We start from the raw sequence: 16224 nt of genomic DNA, 5'->3' as shown, positions 1-16224 counted from the left end.
GCACGTTGTGCCTTTCAGCTCTAGGGCAATGTAGCACACGCAGAGCAGAAGTTCTAGTTCAGCCAGACCAGGCCTGCAAAGAAACTGCGTTTCACAGGCCTTTGTAAGAGATGTTCCCGGTAGGCTGTAAGAGCACTGTGCAGAGCGAGTTGTTTCTTAGCTTCCCAAAGAGCTGGAAGCAAGATGCTTTGGGGCCCAACTCGCCCTTTGGAAAGAAGCCTGCACGTTGTGCCTTTCAGCTCTAGGCCAATGTAGCACACCCAGAGCAGAAGTTCTACTTCAGCCAGATCAGGCCTGCAAAGAAATTGCGTTTGAGATGCCTTTGTAAGAGATGTTCCCGGTAGGCTGTAAAAGCACTGTGCAGAGCGAGTTGTTTCTTAGCTTCCCAAAGAGCTGGAAGCAAGATGCTTTGGGGCCCAACTCGCCCTTTGGAAAGAAGCCTGCACATTGTGCCTTTCAGCTCTAGGGAAATGTATCACACCCAGAGCAGAAGTTCTGGTTCAGCCAGATTAGGCCTGCAAAGAAACTGCATTTCACAGGCCTTTGTAAGTGATGCTCCCGGTAGGCTGTAAGAGCACTGTGCAGAGCGAGTTGTTTCTTAGCTTCACAAAGAGCTGGAAGCAAGATGCTTTGGGGCCCAACTCGCCCTTTGGAAAGAAGCCTGCACGTTGTGCCTTTCAGCTCTAGGGCCATGTAGCACACCCAGAGCAGAAGTTCTACTTCAGCCAGATCAGGCCTGCAAAGAAACTGCGTTTCACAGGCCTTTTTAAGAGATGTTCCCGGTAGGCTGTAAGAGCACTGTGCAGAGCGAGTTGTTTCTTAGCTTCCCAAAGAGCTGGAAGCAAGATGCTTTGGGGACCAACTCGCCCTTTGGAAAGAAGCCTGCAGGTTGTGCCTTTCAGCTCTAGGCCAATGTAGCACACCCAGAGCAGAAGTTCTACTTCAGCCACAACAGGCCTGCAAAGAAACTGCGTTTCACAGGCCTTTGTAAGAGATGTTCCCGGTAGGCTGTAAGAGCACTGTGCAGAGTGAGTTGTTTCTTAGCATCCCAAGGAGGTGGAAGCAAGATGCTTTGCGGCCCAACTCGCCCTTTGCAAAGAAGCCTGCACGTTGTGCCTTTCAGCTCTAGGGCCATGTAGCACACGCAGAGCAGAAGTTCTAGTTCAGCCAGATCAGGCCTGCAAAGAAAGTGCGTTTCACAGGCCTTTGTAAGAGATGTTCACGGAAGGCTGTAAGAGCACTGTGCAGAGCGAGTTGTTTCTTAGCTTCCCAAAGAGCTGGAAGCAAGATGTTTTGGGGCCCAACTCGCCCTTTTGAAAGAAGCCTGCACGTTGTGCCTTTTCAGCTCTAGGCCAATGTAGCACACCCAGAGCAGAAGTTCTACTTCAGCCAGATCAGGCCTGCAAAGAAACTGCGTTTCACAGGCCTTTGTAAGCGATGTTCCCAGTAGGCTGTAAGAGCACTGTGCAGAGCGACTTGTTTCTTAGCTTCCCAAAGAGCTGGAAGCAAGATGCTTTGGGGCCCAACTCGCCCTTTGGAAAGAAGCCTGCACGTTGTGCCTTTCAGCTCAGGGCCAATGTAGAACACCCAGAGCAGAAGTTCTACTTCAGCCAGATCAGGCCTGCAAAGAAACTGCGTTTGAGATGCCTTTGTAAGAGATGTTCCCGGTACGCTGTAAAAGCACTGTGCAGAGCGAGTTGTTTCTTAGCTTCCCAAAGAGCTGGAAGCAAGATTCTTTGGGGCCCAACTCGCCCTTTGGAAAGAAGCCTGCACGTTGTGCCTTTCAGCTCTAGGCCAATGTAGCCCACCCAGAGCAGAAGTTCTACTTCAGCCAGATCAGGCCTGCAAAGAAACTGCGTTTCACAGGCCTTTGTAAGAGATGTTCCCGGTAGGCTGTAAGAGCACTGTGCAGAGCGAGTTGTTTCTTAGCTTCCCAAGGAGCTGGAAGCAAGATGCTTTGCGGCCCAACTCGCCCTTTTGAAAGAAGCCTGCACGTTGTGTCTTTCAGCTCTAGGGCAATGTAGCACAAGCAGAGCAGAAGTTCTAGTTCAGCCAGATCAGGCCTGCAAAGAAACTGCGTTTGACAGGCCTTTGTAAGAGATGTTCCCGGTAGGCTGTAAGAGCACTGTGCAGAGCGAGTTGTTTCTTAGCTTCCCAAAGAGCTGGAAGCAAGATGCTTTGGGCCCCAACTCGCCCTTTGGAAAGAAGCCTGCATGTTGTGCCTTTCAGCTCTAGGCCAATGTACCACACCCAGAGCAGAAGTTCTACTTCAGCCAGATCAGGCCTGCAAAGAAACTGCGTTTGAGATACCTTTTTAAGAGATGTTCCCGGTAGGCTGTAAGAGCACTGTGCAGAGCGAGTTGTTTCTTAGCTTCCCAAAGAGCTGGAAGCAAGATCCTTTGGGGCCCAACTCGCCCTTGGAAAGAAGCCTGCACGTTGTGCCTTTCAGCTCTAGGCCAATGTAGCACACACAGAGCAGAAGTTCTACTTCAGCCAGATCAGGCCTGCAAAGAAACTGCGTTTGAGATGCCTTGTAAGAGATGTTCCCGGTAGGCTGTAAAAGCACTGTGCAGAGCGAGTTGTTTCTTAGCTTTCCAAAGAGCTGGAAGCAAGATGCTTTGCGGCCCAACTCGCCCTTTGCAAAGAAGCCTGCACGCTGTGCCTCTCAGCTCTAGGGCAATGTAGCACACGCAGAGCAGAAGTTCTAGTTCAGCCAGATCAGGCCTGCAAAGAAACTGTGTTTCACAGGCCTGTGTAAGAGATGTTCCCGGTAGGCTGTAAGAACACTGTGCAGAGCGAGTTGTTTCTTAGCTTCCCAAAGAGCTGGAAGCAAGATGCTTTGGGGCCCAACTCGCCCTTTGGAAAGAAGCCTACACGTTGTGCCTTTCAGCTCTAGGGCAATGTAGCACACCCAGAGCAGAAGTTCTAGTTCAGCCAGATCAGGCCTGCAAGGAAACTGCATTTCACAGGCCTTTGTAAGAGATGTTCCCCGTAGGCTGTAAGAGCACTGTGCAGAGCGAGTTGTTTCTTAGCTTTCCAAAGAGCTGGAAGCAAGATACTTTGGGGCCCTACTCGCCCTTTGGAAAGAAGCCTGCACGTTGTGCCTTTCAGCTCTAGGGCAATGTGGCACACCCAGAGCAGAAGTTCTATTTCAGCCAGCTCAGGCCTGCAAAGAAACTGCGTTTCACAGGCCTTTGAAAGAGATGCTCACGGTAGGCTGTAAGAGCACTGCGCACAGCGAGTTGTTTCTTAGCTTCCCAAAGAGCTGGAAGCAAGATGCTTTGGGGCCCAACTCGCCCTTTGGAAAGAAGCCTGCACGTTGAGCCTTTCACCTCTAGGTCCATGTTCCACACCCAGAGCAGAAGATCTACTTCAGCCAGATCAGGCCTGCAAAGAAACTGCATTTCACAGGCCTTTGTAAGAGATGTTCCCGGTAGGCTGTAAGAGCACTGTGCAGAGCGAGTTGTTCTTAGCTTCCCAAAGAGCTGGAAGCAAGATGCTTTGGGGCCCAACTCACCCTTTGGAAAGAAGCCTGCACGTTGTGCCTTTCAGCTCTAGGCCAATGTAGCACACCCAGAGCAGAAGTTCTACTTCAGCCAGACCAGGCCTGCAAAGAAACTGCGTTTCACAGGCCTTTGTAAGAGATGTTCCCGGTAGGCTGTAAGAGCACTGTGCAGAGCGAGTTGTTTCTTAGCTTCCCAAAGAGCTGGAAGCAAGATGCTTTGGGGCCCAACTCGCCCTTTGGAAAGAAGCCTGCACGTTGTGCCTTTCAGCTCTAGGCCAATGTAGCACACACAGAGCAGAAGTTCTACTTCAGCCAGATCAGGCCTGCAAAGAAACTGCGTTTCACAGGCCTTTGTAAGAGATGTTCCCGGTAGGCTGTAAGAGCACTGTGCAGAGCGACTTGTTTCTTAGCTTCCCAAAGAGCTGGAAGCAAGATGCTTTGGGGCCCAACTCGCCCTATGGAAAGAAGCCTGCACGTTGTGCCTTTCAGCTCAGGGCCAATGTAGAACACCCAGAGCAGAAGTTCTACTTCAGCCATGTCAGGCCTGCAAAGAAACTGCGTTTCACAGGCCTTTGTAAGAGATGTTCCCGGTAGGCTGTAAGAGCACTGTGCAGAGCGAGTTGTTTCTTATCTTCCCAAAGAGATGGAAGCAAGATGCTTTGGGGCCCAACCCGCCCTTTGGAAACAGGCCTGCACGTTGTGCCCTTCAGCTCTAGGGCAATGTAGCACACCAAGAGCAGAAGTTCTAGTTCAGCGTGATCAGGTCTGCAAAGAAACTTCATTTCACAGGCCTTTGTAAGTGATGGTTCCGGTAGGCTGTAAGAGCACTGTGCAGAGCGAGTTGTTTCATAGCTAGCCCAAAGAGCTGGAAGCAAGATGCTTTGGGGCCCAACTCGCCTTTTGCAAAGAAGCCTGCACTTTGTGCCTTTCAGCTCTAGGGCCATGTAGCACACCCAGAGCAGAAGTTCTACTTCAGCCAGATCAGGCCTGCAAAGAAACTGCGTTTCACAGGCCTTTGTAAGAGATGTTCCCGGTAGGCTGTAAGAGCACTGTGCAGAGCGAGTTGTTTCTTAGCTTCCCAAAGAGCTGGAAGCAAGATGCTTTGGGGCCCAACTCGCCCTTTGGAAAGAAGCCTGCACGTTGTGCCTTTCAGCTCTAGGCCAATGTAGCCCACCCTGAGCAGAAGTTCTACTTCAGCCAGATCAGGCCTGCAAAGAAACTGCGTTTTACAGGCCTTTGTAAGAGATGTTCCCCATAGGCTGTAAGAGCACTGTGCAGAGCGACATGTTACTTAGCTTCCCAAGGAGCTGTAAGCAAGATGCTTTGCGGCCCAACTCGCCCTTTGCAAAGAAGCCTGCACGTTGTGCCTTTCAGCTCTAGGGCAATGTAGCACACGCAGAGCAGAAGTTCTAGTTCAGCCAGATCAGGCCTGCAAAGAAACTGCGTTTCACAGGCCTTTGTAAGAGATGTTCCCGGTAGGCTGTAAGAGCACTGTGCAGAGCGAGTTGTTTCTTAGCTTCCCAAAGAGCTGGAAGCAAGATGCTTTGGGGCCCAACTCGCCCTTTGGAAAGAAGCCTGCACGTTGTGCCTTTCAGCTCTAGGCCAATGTAGCACACCCAGAGCAGAAGTTCTACTTCAGCCAGATCAGGCCTGCAAAGAAACTGCGTTTCACAGGCCTTTGTAAGAGATGTTCCCAGTAGGCTGTAAGAGCACTGTGCAGAGCGAGTTGTTTCTTTGCTTCCCAAGGAGCTGGAAGCAAGATGCTTTGGGGCCCAACTCGCCCTTTGCAAAGAAGCCTGCACGTTGTGCCTTTCAGCTCTAGGGCAATGTAGCACATGCAGAGCAGAAGTTCTAGTTCAGCCAGATCAGGCCTGCAAAGAAACTGCGTTTCACAGGCCTTTGTAAGATATGTTCCCGGTAGGCTGTAAGAGCACTGTGCAGAGCGAGTTGTTTCTTAGCTTCCCAACGAGCTGGAAGCAAGATGCTTTGGGGCCCAACTCGCCCTTTGGAAAGAAGCCTGCACGTTGTGCCTTTCAGCTCTAGGCCAATGTAGCACACACAGAGCAGAAGTTCTACTTCAGCCAGATCAGGCCTGCAAAGAAACTGCGTTTGAGATGCCTTGTAAGAGATGTTCCCGGTAGGCTGTAACAGCACTGTGCAGAGCGAGTTGATTCTTAGCTTCCCAAAGAGCTGGAAGCAAGATGCTTTTGGGCCCAACTCGCCCTTTGGAAAGAAGCCTGCACGTTGTGCCTTTCAGCTCTAGGGCAATGTAGCACACCCAGATCAGAAGTTCTACTTCAGCCAGATCAGGCCTGCAAAGAAACTGCGTTTCACAGGCCTTTGTAAGAGATGTTCCCGGTAGGCTGTAAGAGCACTGTGGAGAGCGAGTTGTTTCTTAGCTTCTCAAAGAGCTAGAAGAAAGATGCTTTGGGGCCCAACTCGCCCTTTGGAAAGAAGCCTGCACGTTGTGCCTTTCAGCTCTAGGGCAATGTAGCACACCCAGAGCAGAAGTTCTACTTCAGCCGTATCAGGCCTGCAAAGAAACTGCGTTTCACAGGCCTTTGTAAGAGATGTTCCCGGTAGGCTGTAAGAGCACTGTGCAGAGCGAGTTGTTTCTTAGCTTCCCAAAGAGCTGGAAGCAAGATGCTTTGGGGCCCAACTCGCCCTTTGGAAAGAAGCCTGCACGTTGTGCCTTTCCGCTCTAGGCCAATGTAGGAGACCCAGAGCAGAAGTTCTACTTCAGCCAGATCAGGCCTGCAAAGAAACTGCGTTTCACAGGCCTTTGTAAGAGATGTTCCCCGTAGGCTGTAAGAGCACTGTGCAGAGCGAGTTGTTTCTTAGCTTCCCAAGGAGCTGAAAGCAAGATGCTTTGCGGCCCAACTCGCCCTTTGCAAAGAAGCCTGCACGTTGTGCCTTTAAGCTCTAGGGCAATGTAGCACACCCAGAGCAGAAGCTCTACTTCAGCCAGATCAGGCCTACAAAGAAACTGCGTTTCACAGGCCTTTGTAAGAGATGTTCGCGGTAGGCTGTAAGAGCACTGTGCAGAGCGAGTTGTTTCTTAGCTTCCCAAAGAGCTGGAAGCAAGATGCTTTGCGGCCCAACTCGCCCTTTGCAAAGAAGCCTGCAAGCTGTGCCTTTCAGCTCTAGGGCAATGTAGCACACCCAGAGCAGAAGTTCTAGTTCAGCCAGATCAGGCCTACAAAGAAACTGCGTTTCACAGGCCTGTGTAAGAGATGTTCCCGGTAGGCTGTAAGAGCACTGTGCAGAGCGACTTGTTTCTTAGCTTCCCAAAGAGCTGGAAGCAAGATGCTTTGGGGCCCAACTCGCCCTTTGGAAAGAAGCCTGCACGTTGAGCCTTTCAGCTCTAGGCCAATGTAGCACACACAGAGCAGAAGTTCTACTTCAGCCAGATCAGGCCGGCAAAGAAACTGCGTTTGAGAGGCCTTTGTAGGAGATGTTCCCGGTAGGCTGTAACAGCACTGTGCAGAGCGAGTTGTTTCTTAGCTTCCCAAAGAGCTGGAAGCAAGATGCTTTGGGGCCCAACTCGCCCTTTGGAAAGAAGCCTGCACGTTGTGCCTTTCAGCTCTAGGGCAATGTAGCACACCCAGAGCAGAAGTTCTAGTTCAGCCAGATCAGGCCTGCAAAGAAACTGCGTTTCACAGGCCTTTGTAAGAGATGTTCCCGGTAGGCTGTAAGAGCCCTGTGCAGAGCGAGTTGTTTCTTAGCTTTCCAAAGAGCTGGAAGCAAGATACTTTGGGGCCCTACTCGCCCTTTGGAAAGAAGCCTGCATGTTGTGCCTTTCAGCTCTAGGGCAATGTGGCACACCCAGAGCAGAAGTTCTAGTTCAGCCAGATCAGGCCTGCAAAGAAACTGCGTTTCACAGGCCTTTGTAAGAGATGCTCACGGTAGGCTGTAAGAGCACTGCGCACAGCGAGTTGTTTCTTAGCTTCCCAAAGTGCTGGAAGCAAGATGCTTTGGGGCCCAACTCGCCCTTTGGAAAGAAGCCTGCACGTTGAGCCTTTCAGCTCTAGGTCCATGTAGCACACCCAGAGCAGAAGTTCTACTTCAGCCAGATCAGGCCTGCAAAGAAACTGCGTTTCACAGGCCTTTGGAAGAGATGTTCCCGGTAGGCTGTAAGAGCACTGTGCAGAGCGAGTTGTTCTTAGCTTCCCAAAGAGCTGGAAGCAAGATGCTTTGGGGCCCAACTCACCCTTTGGAAAGAAGCCTGCACGTTGTGCCTTTCAGCTCTAGGCCAATGTAGCACACCCAGAGCAGAAGTTCTACTTGAGCCAGATCAGGCCTGCAAAGAAACTGCGTTTGAGATGCCTTTGTAAGAGTTGTTCCCGGTAGGCTGTAAAAGCACTGTGCAGAGCGAGTTGTTTCTTAGCTTCCCAAAGAGCTGGAAGCAAGATGCTTTGGAGCCCAACTCGCTCTTTGGAAACAGGCCTGCACGTTGTGCCCTTCAGCTCTAGGGCAATGTAGCACACCCAGAGCAGAAGTTCTAGTTCAGCATGATCAGGCCTGCAAAGAAACTGCATTTCACAGGCCTTTGTAAGTGATGGTCCCGGTAGGCTGTAAGAGCACTGTGCAGAGCGAGTTGCTTCATAGCTAGCCCAAAGAGCTGGAAGCAAGATGCTTTGGGGCCCAACTCGCCTTTTGGAAAGAATCCTGCACATTGTGCCTTTCAGCTCTAGGGCCATGTAGCACACCCAGAGCAGAAGTTCTACTTCAGCCAGATCAGGCCTGCAAAGAAACTGCGTTTCACAGGCCTTTGGAAGAGATGTTCCCGGTTCGCTGTAAGAGCACTGTGCAGAGCGAGTTGTTTCTTAGCTTCCCAAAGAGCTGGAAGCAAGATGCTTTGGGGCCCAACTTGCCCTTTGGAAAGAAGCCTGCACGTTGTGCCTTTCAGTTCTAGGCCAATGTAGCACACCCAGAGCAGAAGTTCTACTTCAGCAAGATCAGGCCTGCAAAGAAACTGCGTTTCACAGGCCTTTGTAAGAGATGTTCCCCGTAGGCTGTAAGAGCACTGTGCAGAGCGAGTTGTTTCTTAGCTTCCCAAGGAGCTGGAAGCAAGATGCTTTGCGGCCCAACTCGCCCTGTGCAAAGAAGCCTGCACGTTGTGCCTTTCAGCTCTAGGCCAATGTAGCACACCCAGAGCAGAAGTTCTAGTTTAGCCAGATCAGGCCTGCAAAGAAACAGCGTTTCACAGGCCTTTGTAAGAGATGTTCCCACTAGGCTGTAAGAGCACTGTGCAGAGCGAATTGTTTCTTAGCTTCCCAAAGAGCTGGAAGCAAGATGCTTTGGGGCCCAACTCGCCCTTTGGAAAGAAGCCTGCACGTTGTGCCTTTCAGCTCTAGGCCAATGTAGCACACCCAGAGCAGAAGTTCTACTTCAGCCAGATCAGGCCTGCAAAGAAACTGCGTTTCACAGGCCTTTGTAAGAGATTTTCCCGGTAGTGTGTAAGAGCACTGTGCAGAGCGAGTTGTTTCTTAGCTTCCCAAAGAGCTGGAAGCAAGATGCTTTGGGGCCCAACTCGCCCTTTGCAAAGAAGCCTGCACGTTGTGCCTTTCAGCTCTAGGGCAATGTAGCACACCCAGAGCAGAAGTTCCACTTCAGCCAGATCAGGCCTGCAAAGAAACTGCGTTTCACAGGCCTTTGTAATAGATGTTCCCGGTAGGCTCTAAGAGCACTGTGCAGAGCGTGTTGTTTCTTAGCTTCCCAAGGAGCTGGAAGCAAGATGCTTTGGGGCCCAACTCGCCCTTTGGAAAGAAGCCTGCACGTTGTGCCTTTCAGCTCTAGGCCAATGTAGCACACCCAGAGCAGAAGTTCCACTTCAGCCAGATCAGGCCTGCAAACAAACTGCGTTTCACAGGCCTTTGTAAGAGATGTTCCCGGTAGGCTGTAAGAGCACTGTGCAGAGCGAGTTGTTTCTTAGCTTCCCAAAGAGCTGGAAGCAAGAAGCTTTGGGGCCCAACTCGCCCTTTGGAAAGAAGCCTGCACGTTGTGCCTTTCAGCTCTAGGCCAATGTAGCACACCCAGAGCAGAAGTTCTACTTCAGCCAGATCAGGCCTGCAAAGAAACTTCGTTTCACAGGCCTTTGTAAGAGATGTTCCCGGTAGGCTGTAAGAGCACTGTGCAGAGCGAGTTGTTACATAGCTAGCCCAAAGAGCTGGATGCAAGATGCTTTGGGGCCCAACTCGCCCTTTGGAAAGAAGCCTGCACGTTGTGCCTTTCAGCTCTAGGCCAATGTAGCACACCCAGAGCAGAAGTTCTACATCAGCCAGATCAGGCCTGCCAAGAAACTGCGTTTCACAGGCCTTTGTAAGAGATGTTCCCGGTAGGCTGTAAGAGCACTGTGCAGAGCGAGTTTTTTCTTAGCTTCCCAAAGAGCTGGAAGCAAGATGCTTTCCGGCCCAACTCGCCCTTTGGAAAGAAGCCTGCACGTTGTTCCTTTCAGCTCTAGGGCAACGTAGCACACCCAGAGCAGAAGTTCTACTTCAGCCAGATCAGGCCTGCAAAGAAACTGCATTTCACAGGCCTTTGTAGTGATGCTCCCGGTAGGCTGTAAGAGCACTGTGCAGAGCGAGTTGTTTCATAGCTAGCCCAAAGAGCTGGAAGCAAGATGCTTTGGGGCCCAACTCGCCCTTTGGAAAGAAGCCTGCACGTTGTGCCCTTCAGCTCTAGGGAAATGTAGCACACCCAGAGCAGAAGTTCTACATCAGCCAGATCAGGCCTGCAAAAAAAATGCGTTTCACAGGCCTTTGTAAGAGATGTTCCCGGTAGGCTGTAAGAGCACTGTGCAGAGCGAGTTGTTTCTTAGCTTCCCAAAGAGCTGGAAGCAAGATGCTTTGGGGCCCAACTCGCCCTTTGGAAAGAAGACTGCACGTTGTGCCTTTCAGCTCTAGGGCAATGTAGAGCACCCAGAGCAGAAGTTCCACTGCAGCCAGATCAGGCCTGCAAAGAAACTGCGTTTCACAGGCCTTTGTAAGAGATGCTCACGGTAGGCTGTAAGAGCACTGCGCACAGCGAGTTGTTTCTTAGCTTCCCAAAGAGCTGGAAGCAAGATGCTTTGGGGCCCAACTCGCCCTTTGGAAAGAAGCCTGCACGTTGAGCCTTTCAGCTCTAGGTCCATGTAGCACACCCAGAGCAGAAGTTCTACTTCAGCCAGATCAGGCCTGCAAAGAAACTGCGTTTCACAGGCCTTTGTAAGAGATGTTCCCGGTAGGCTGTAAGAGCACTGTGCAGAGCGAGTTGTTCTTAGCTTCCCAAAGAGCTGGAAGCAAGATGCTTTGGGGCCCAACTCACCCTTTGGAAAGAAGCCTGCACGTTGTGCCTTTCAGCTCTAGCCAATGTAGCACACCCAGAGCAGAAGTTCTACTTGAGCCAGATCAGGCCTGCAAAGAAACTGCGTTTGATATGCCTTTGTAAGAGTTGTTCCCGGTAGGCTGTAAAAGCACTGTGCAGAGCGAGTTGTTTCTTAGCTTCCCAAAGAGCTGGAAGCAAGATGCTTTGGAGCCCAACTCGCTCTTTGGAAACAGGCCTGCACGTTGTGCCCTTCAGCTCTAGGGCAATGTAGCACACCCAGAGCAGAAGTTCTAGTTCAGCATGATCAGGCCTGCAAAGAAACTGCATTTCACAGGCCTTTGTAAGTGATGGTCCCGGTAGGCTGTAAGAGCACTGTGCAGAGCGAGTTGCTTCATAGCTAGCCCAAAGAGCTGGAAGCAAGATGCTTTGGGGCCCAACTCGCCTTTTGGAAAGAATCCTGCACATTGTGCCTTTCAGCTCTAGGGCCATGTAGCACACCCAGAGCAGAAGTTCTACTTCAGCCAGATCAGGCCTGCAAAGAAACTGCGTTTCACAGGCCTTTGGAAGAGATGTTCCCGGTTCGCTGTAAGAGCACTGTGCAGAGCGAGTTGTTTCTTAGCTTCCCAAAGAGCTGGAAGCAAGATGCTTTGGGGCCCAACTTGCCCTTTGGAAAGAAGCCTGCACGTTGTGCCTTTCAGTTCTAGGCCAATGTAGCACACCCAGAGCAGAAGTTCTACTTCAGCAAGATCAGGCCTGCAAAGAAACTGCGTTTCACAGGCCTTTGTAAGAGATGTTTCCCGTAGGCTGTAAGAGCACTGTGCAGAGCGAGTTGTTTCTTAGCTTCCCAAGGAGCTGGAAGCAAGATGCTTTGCGGCCCAACTCGCCCTGTGCAAAGAAGCCTGCACGTTTTGCCTTTCAGCTCTAGGCCAATGTAGCACACCCAGAGCAGAAGTTCTAGTTTAGCCAGATCAGGCCTGCAAAGAAACAGCGTTTCACAGGCCTTTGTAAGAGATGTTCCCACTAGGCTGTAAGAGCACTGTGCAGAGCGAATTGTTTCTTAGCTTCCCAAAGAGCTGGAAGCAAGATGCTTTGGGGCCCAACTCGCCCTTTGGAAAGAAGCCTGCACGTTGTGCCTTTCAGCTCTAGGCCAATGTAGCACACCCAGAGCAGAAGTTCTACTTCAGCCAGATCAGGCCTGCAAAGAAACTGCGTTTCACAGGCCTTTGTAAGAGATTTTCCCGGTAGGCTGTAAGAGCACTGTGCAGAGCGAGTTGTTTCTTAGCTTCCCAAAGAGCTGGAAGCAAGATGCTTTGGGGCCCAACTCGCCCTTTGCAAAGAAGCCTGCACGTTGTGCCTTTCAGCTCTAGGGCAATGTAGCACACCCAGAGCAGAAGTTCCACTTCAGCCAGATCAGGCCTGCAAAGAAACTGCGTTTCACAGGCCTTTGTAATAGATGTTCCCGGTAGGCTCTAAGAGCACTGTGCAGAGCGTGTTGTTTCTTAGCTTCCCAAGGAGCTGGAAGCAAGATGCTTTGGGGCCCAACTCGCCCTTTGGAAAGAAGCCTGCACGTTGTGCCTTTCAGCTCTAGGCCAATGTAGCACACCCAGATCAGAAGTTCCACTTCAGCCAGATCAGGCCTGCAAACAAACTGCGTTTCACAGGCCTTTGTAAGAGATGTTCCCGGTAGGCTGTAAGAGCACTGTGCAGAGCGAGTTGTTTCTTAGCTTCCCAAAGAGCTGGAAGCAAGAAGCTTTGGGGCCCAACTCGCCCTTTGGAAAGAAGCCTGCACGTTGTGCCTTTCAGCTCTAGGCCAATGTAGCACACCCAGAGCAGAAGTTCTACTTCAGCCAGATCAGGCCTGCAAAGAAACTTCGTTTCACAGGCCTTTGTAAGAGATGTTCCCGGTAGGCTGTAAGAGCACTGTGCAGAGCGAGTTGTTACATAGCTAGCCCAAAGAGCTGGAAGCAAGATGCTTTGGGGCCCAACTCGCCCTTTGGAAAGAAGCCTGCACGTTGTGCCCTTCAGCTCTAGGGAAATGTAGCACACCCAGAGCAGAAGTTCTACATCAGCCAGATCAGGCCTGCAAAAAAAATGCGTTTCACAGGCCTTTGTAAGAGATGTTCCCGGTAGGCTGTAAGAGCACTGTGCAGAGCGAGTTGTTTCTTAGCTTCCCAAAGAGCTGGAAGCAAGATGCTTTGGGGCCCAACTCGCCCTTTGGAAAGAAGCCTGCACGTTGTGCCTTTCAGCTCTAGGGCAATGTAGAGCACCCAGAGCAGAAGTTCCACTGCAGCCAGATCAGGCCTGCAAAGAAACTGCGTTTCACAGGCCTTTGTAAGAGATGTTCCCGGTAGGCTGTAAGAGCACTGTGCAGAGCGAGTTGTTTCTTAGCTTCTCAAAGAGCTGGAAGCAAGATGCTTTGGGCCCAAATCGCCCTTTGGAACGAAGCCTGCACGTTGTGCCTTTCAGCTCTAGCGCCATGTAGCACACCCAGAGCAGAAGTTCTAGTTCAGCCAGATCAGGCCTGCAAAGAAACTGCATTTCACAGGCCTTTGTAACTGATGCTCCCGGTAGGCTGTAAGAGCACTGTGCAGAGCGAGTTGTTTCATAGCTAGCCCAAAGAGCTGGAAGCAAGATGCTTTGGGCCCAACTCGCCCTTTGGAAACAGGCCTGCACGTTGTGCCCTTCAGCTCTAGGGCAATGTAGCACACCCAGAGCAGAAGTTCTAGTTCAGCCAGATCAGGCCTGCAAAGAAACTGCATTTCACAGGCCTTTGTTAGTGATGGTTCCGGTAGGCTGTAAGAGCACTGTGCAGAGCGAGTTGTTTCATAGCTAGCCCAAAGAGCTGGAAGCAAGATGCTTTGGGGCCCAACTCGCCTTTTGCAAAGAAGCCTGCACATTGTGCCTTTCAGCTCTAGGGCCATGAAGCACACCCAGAGCAGAAGTTCTACTTCAGCCAGATGAGGCCTGCAAAGAAACTGCGTTTCACAGGCCTTTGTAAGAGATGTTCCCGGTAGGCTGTAAGAGCACTGTGCAGAGCGAGTTGTTTCTTAGCTTCCCAAAGAGCTGGAAGCAAGATGCTTTGGGGCCCAACTCGCCCTTTGGAAAGAAGCCTGCACGTTGTGCCTTTCAGCTCTAGGCCAATGTAGCACACCCAGAGCAGAAGTTCTACTTCAGCCACATCAGGCCTGCAAAGAAACTGCGTTTCACAGGCCTTTGTAAGAGATGTTCCCGGTAGGCTGTAAGAGCACTGTGCAGAGCGACTTGTTTCTTAGCTTCCCAAGGGGCTGGAAGCAAGATGCTTTGCGGCCCAACTCGCCCTTTGCAAAGAAGCCTGCACGTTGTGCCTTTCAGCTCTAGGGCAATGTAGCACACCCAGAGCAGAAGTTCTAGTTCAGCCAGATCAGGCCTGCAAAGAAACTGCGTTTCACAGGCCTTTGTAAGAGATGTTCCCGGTAGGCTGTAAGAGCACTGTGCAGAGCGACTTGTTTCTTAGCTTCCCAAAGAGCTGGAAGCAAGATGCTTTGCGGCCCAACTCGCCCTTTTGAAAGAAGCCTGTACGTTGTGCCTTTCAGCTCTAGGCCAATGTAGCACACCCAGAGCAGAAGTTCTACTTCAGCCAGATCAGGCCTGCAAAGAAACTGCGTTTCACAGGCCTTTGTAAGAGATGTTCCCCGTAGGCTGTAAGAGCACTGTGCAGAGCGAGTTGTTTCTTAGCTTCCCAAAGAGCTGGAAGCAAGATGCTTTGGGGCCCAACTCGCCCTTTGCAAAGAAGCCTGCACGTTGTGCCTTTCAGCTCTAGGCCAATGTAGCACACCCACAGCAGAAGTTCTACTTCAGCCCAATCAGGCCTGCAAAGAAACTGCGTTTCACAGGCCTTTGTAAGAGATATTCCCGGTAGGCAGTAAGAGCACTGTGCAGAGCGAGTTGTTTCTTAGCTTCCCAAAGAGCTGGAAGCAAGACGCTTTGGGGCCCAACTCGCCCTTTGGAAAGAAGCCTGCACGTTGTGCCTTTCAGCTCTAGGGCAATGTAGCACACCCAGAGCAGAAGTTCCACTTCATCCAGATCAGGCCTGCAAAGAAACTGCGTTTCACAGGCCTTTGTAAGAGATGTTCCCGGTAGGCTGTAAGAGCACTGTGCAGAGCGACTTGTTTCTTAGCTTCCCAAAGATCTGGAAGCAAGAAGCTTTGGGGCCCAACTCGCCCTTTGGAAAGAAGCCTGCACGTTGTGCCTTTCAGCTCTAGGCCAATGTAGCATACCCAGAGCAGAAGTTCTACTTCAGCCAGATCAGGCCTGCAAAGAAACTGAGTTTCACAGGCCTTTGTAAGAGATGTTCCCTGTAGGCTGTAAGAGCACTGTGCAGAGCGAGTTGTTTCATAGCTAGCCCAAAGAGCTGGAAGCAAGATGCTTTGGGGCCCAACTCGCCCTTTCTAAAGAAGCCTGCACGTTGTGCCTTTCAGCTCTAGGCCAATGTAGCACACCCAGAGCAGAAGTTCTACTTCAGCGAGATCAGGCCTGCAAAGAAACTGCGTTTCACAGGCCTTTGTAAGAGATGTTCCCGGTAGGCTGTAAGAGCACTGTGCAGAGCGAGTTGTTTCTTAGCTTCCCAAAGAGCTGGAAGCAAGATGCTTTGCCTCCCAACTCGCCCTTTGCAAAGAAGTCTGCACGTTGTGCCTTTCAGCTCTATGGCAATGTAGCACACGCAGAGCAGAAGTTCTAGTTCAGCCAGATCAGGCCTGCAAAGAAAGTGCGTTTCACAGGCCTTTGTAAGAGATGTTCCCGGTAGGCTGTAAGAGCACTGTGCAGAGCGAGTTGTTTCTTAGCTTCCCAAAGAGCTGGAAGCAAGATGCTTTGGGGCCCAACTCGCCCTTTGGAAAGAAGCCTGCACGTTGTGCCTTTCAGCTCTAGGCCAATGTAGCACACACAAAGCAGAAGTTCTACTTCAGCCAGATCAGGCCTGCAAAGAAACTGCGTTTGAGATGCCTTTGTAAGAGATGTTCCCGGTAGGCTGTAAAAGCACTGTGCAGAGCGAGTTGTTTCTTAGCTTCCCAAAGAGCTGGAAGCAAGATGCTTTGGGGCCCAACTCGCCCTTTGGAAAGAAGCCTGCACGTTGTGCCTTTCAGCTCTAGGGAAATGTAGCACAGCCAGAGCAGAAGTTCTGGTTCAGCCAGATTAGGCCTGCAAAGAAACTGAGTTTCACAGGCCTTTGTAAGAGATGTTCCCTGTAGGCTGTAAGAGCACTGTGCAGAGCGAGTTGTTTCATAGCTAGCCCAAAGAGCTGGAAGCAAGATGCTTTGGGGCCCAACTCGCCCTTTCTAAAGAAGCCTGCACGTTGTGCCTTTCAGCTCTAGGCCAATGTAGCACACCCAGAGCAGAAGTTCTACTTCAGCGAGATCAGGCCTGCAAAGAAACTGCGT

This window comes from Equus caballus, chromosome 5 (genome assembly GCF_041296265.1).
Source record: "Equus caballus isolate H_3958 breed thoroughbred chromosome 5, TB-T2T, whole genome shotgun sequence".
In the NCBI taxonomy this organism is placed as follows: Eukaryota; Metazoa; Chordata; class Mammalia; order Perissodactyla; family Equidae; genus Equus; species Equus caballus.
Note: the sequence above shows the minus strand (reverse complement) of the source record.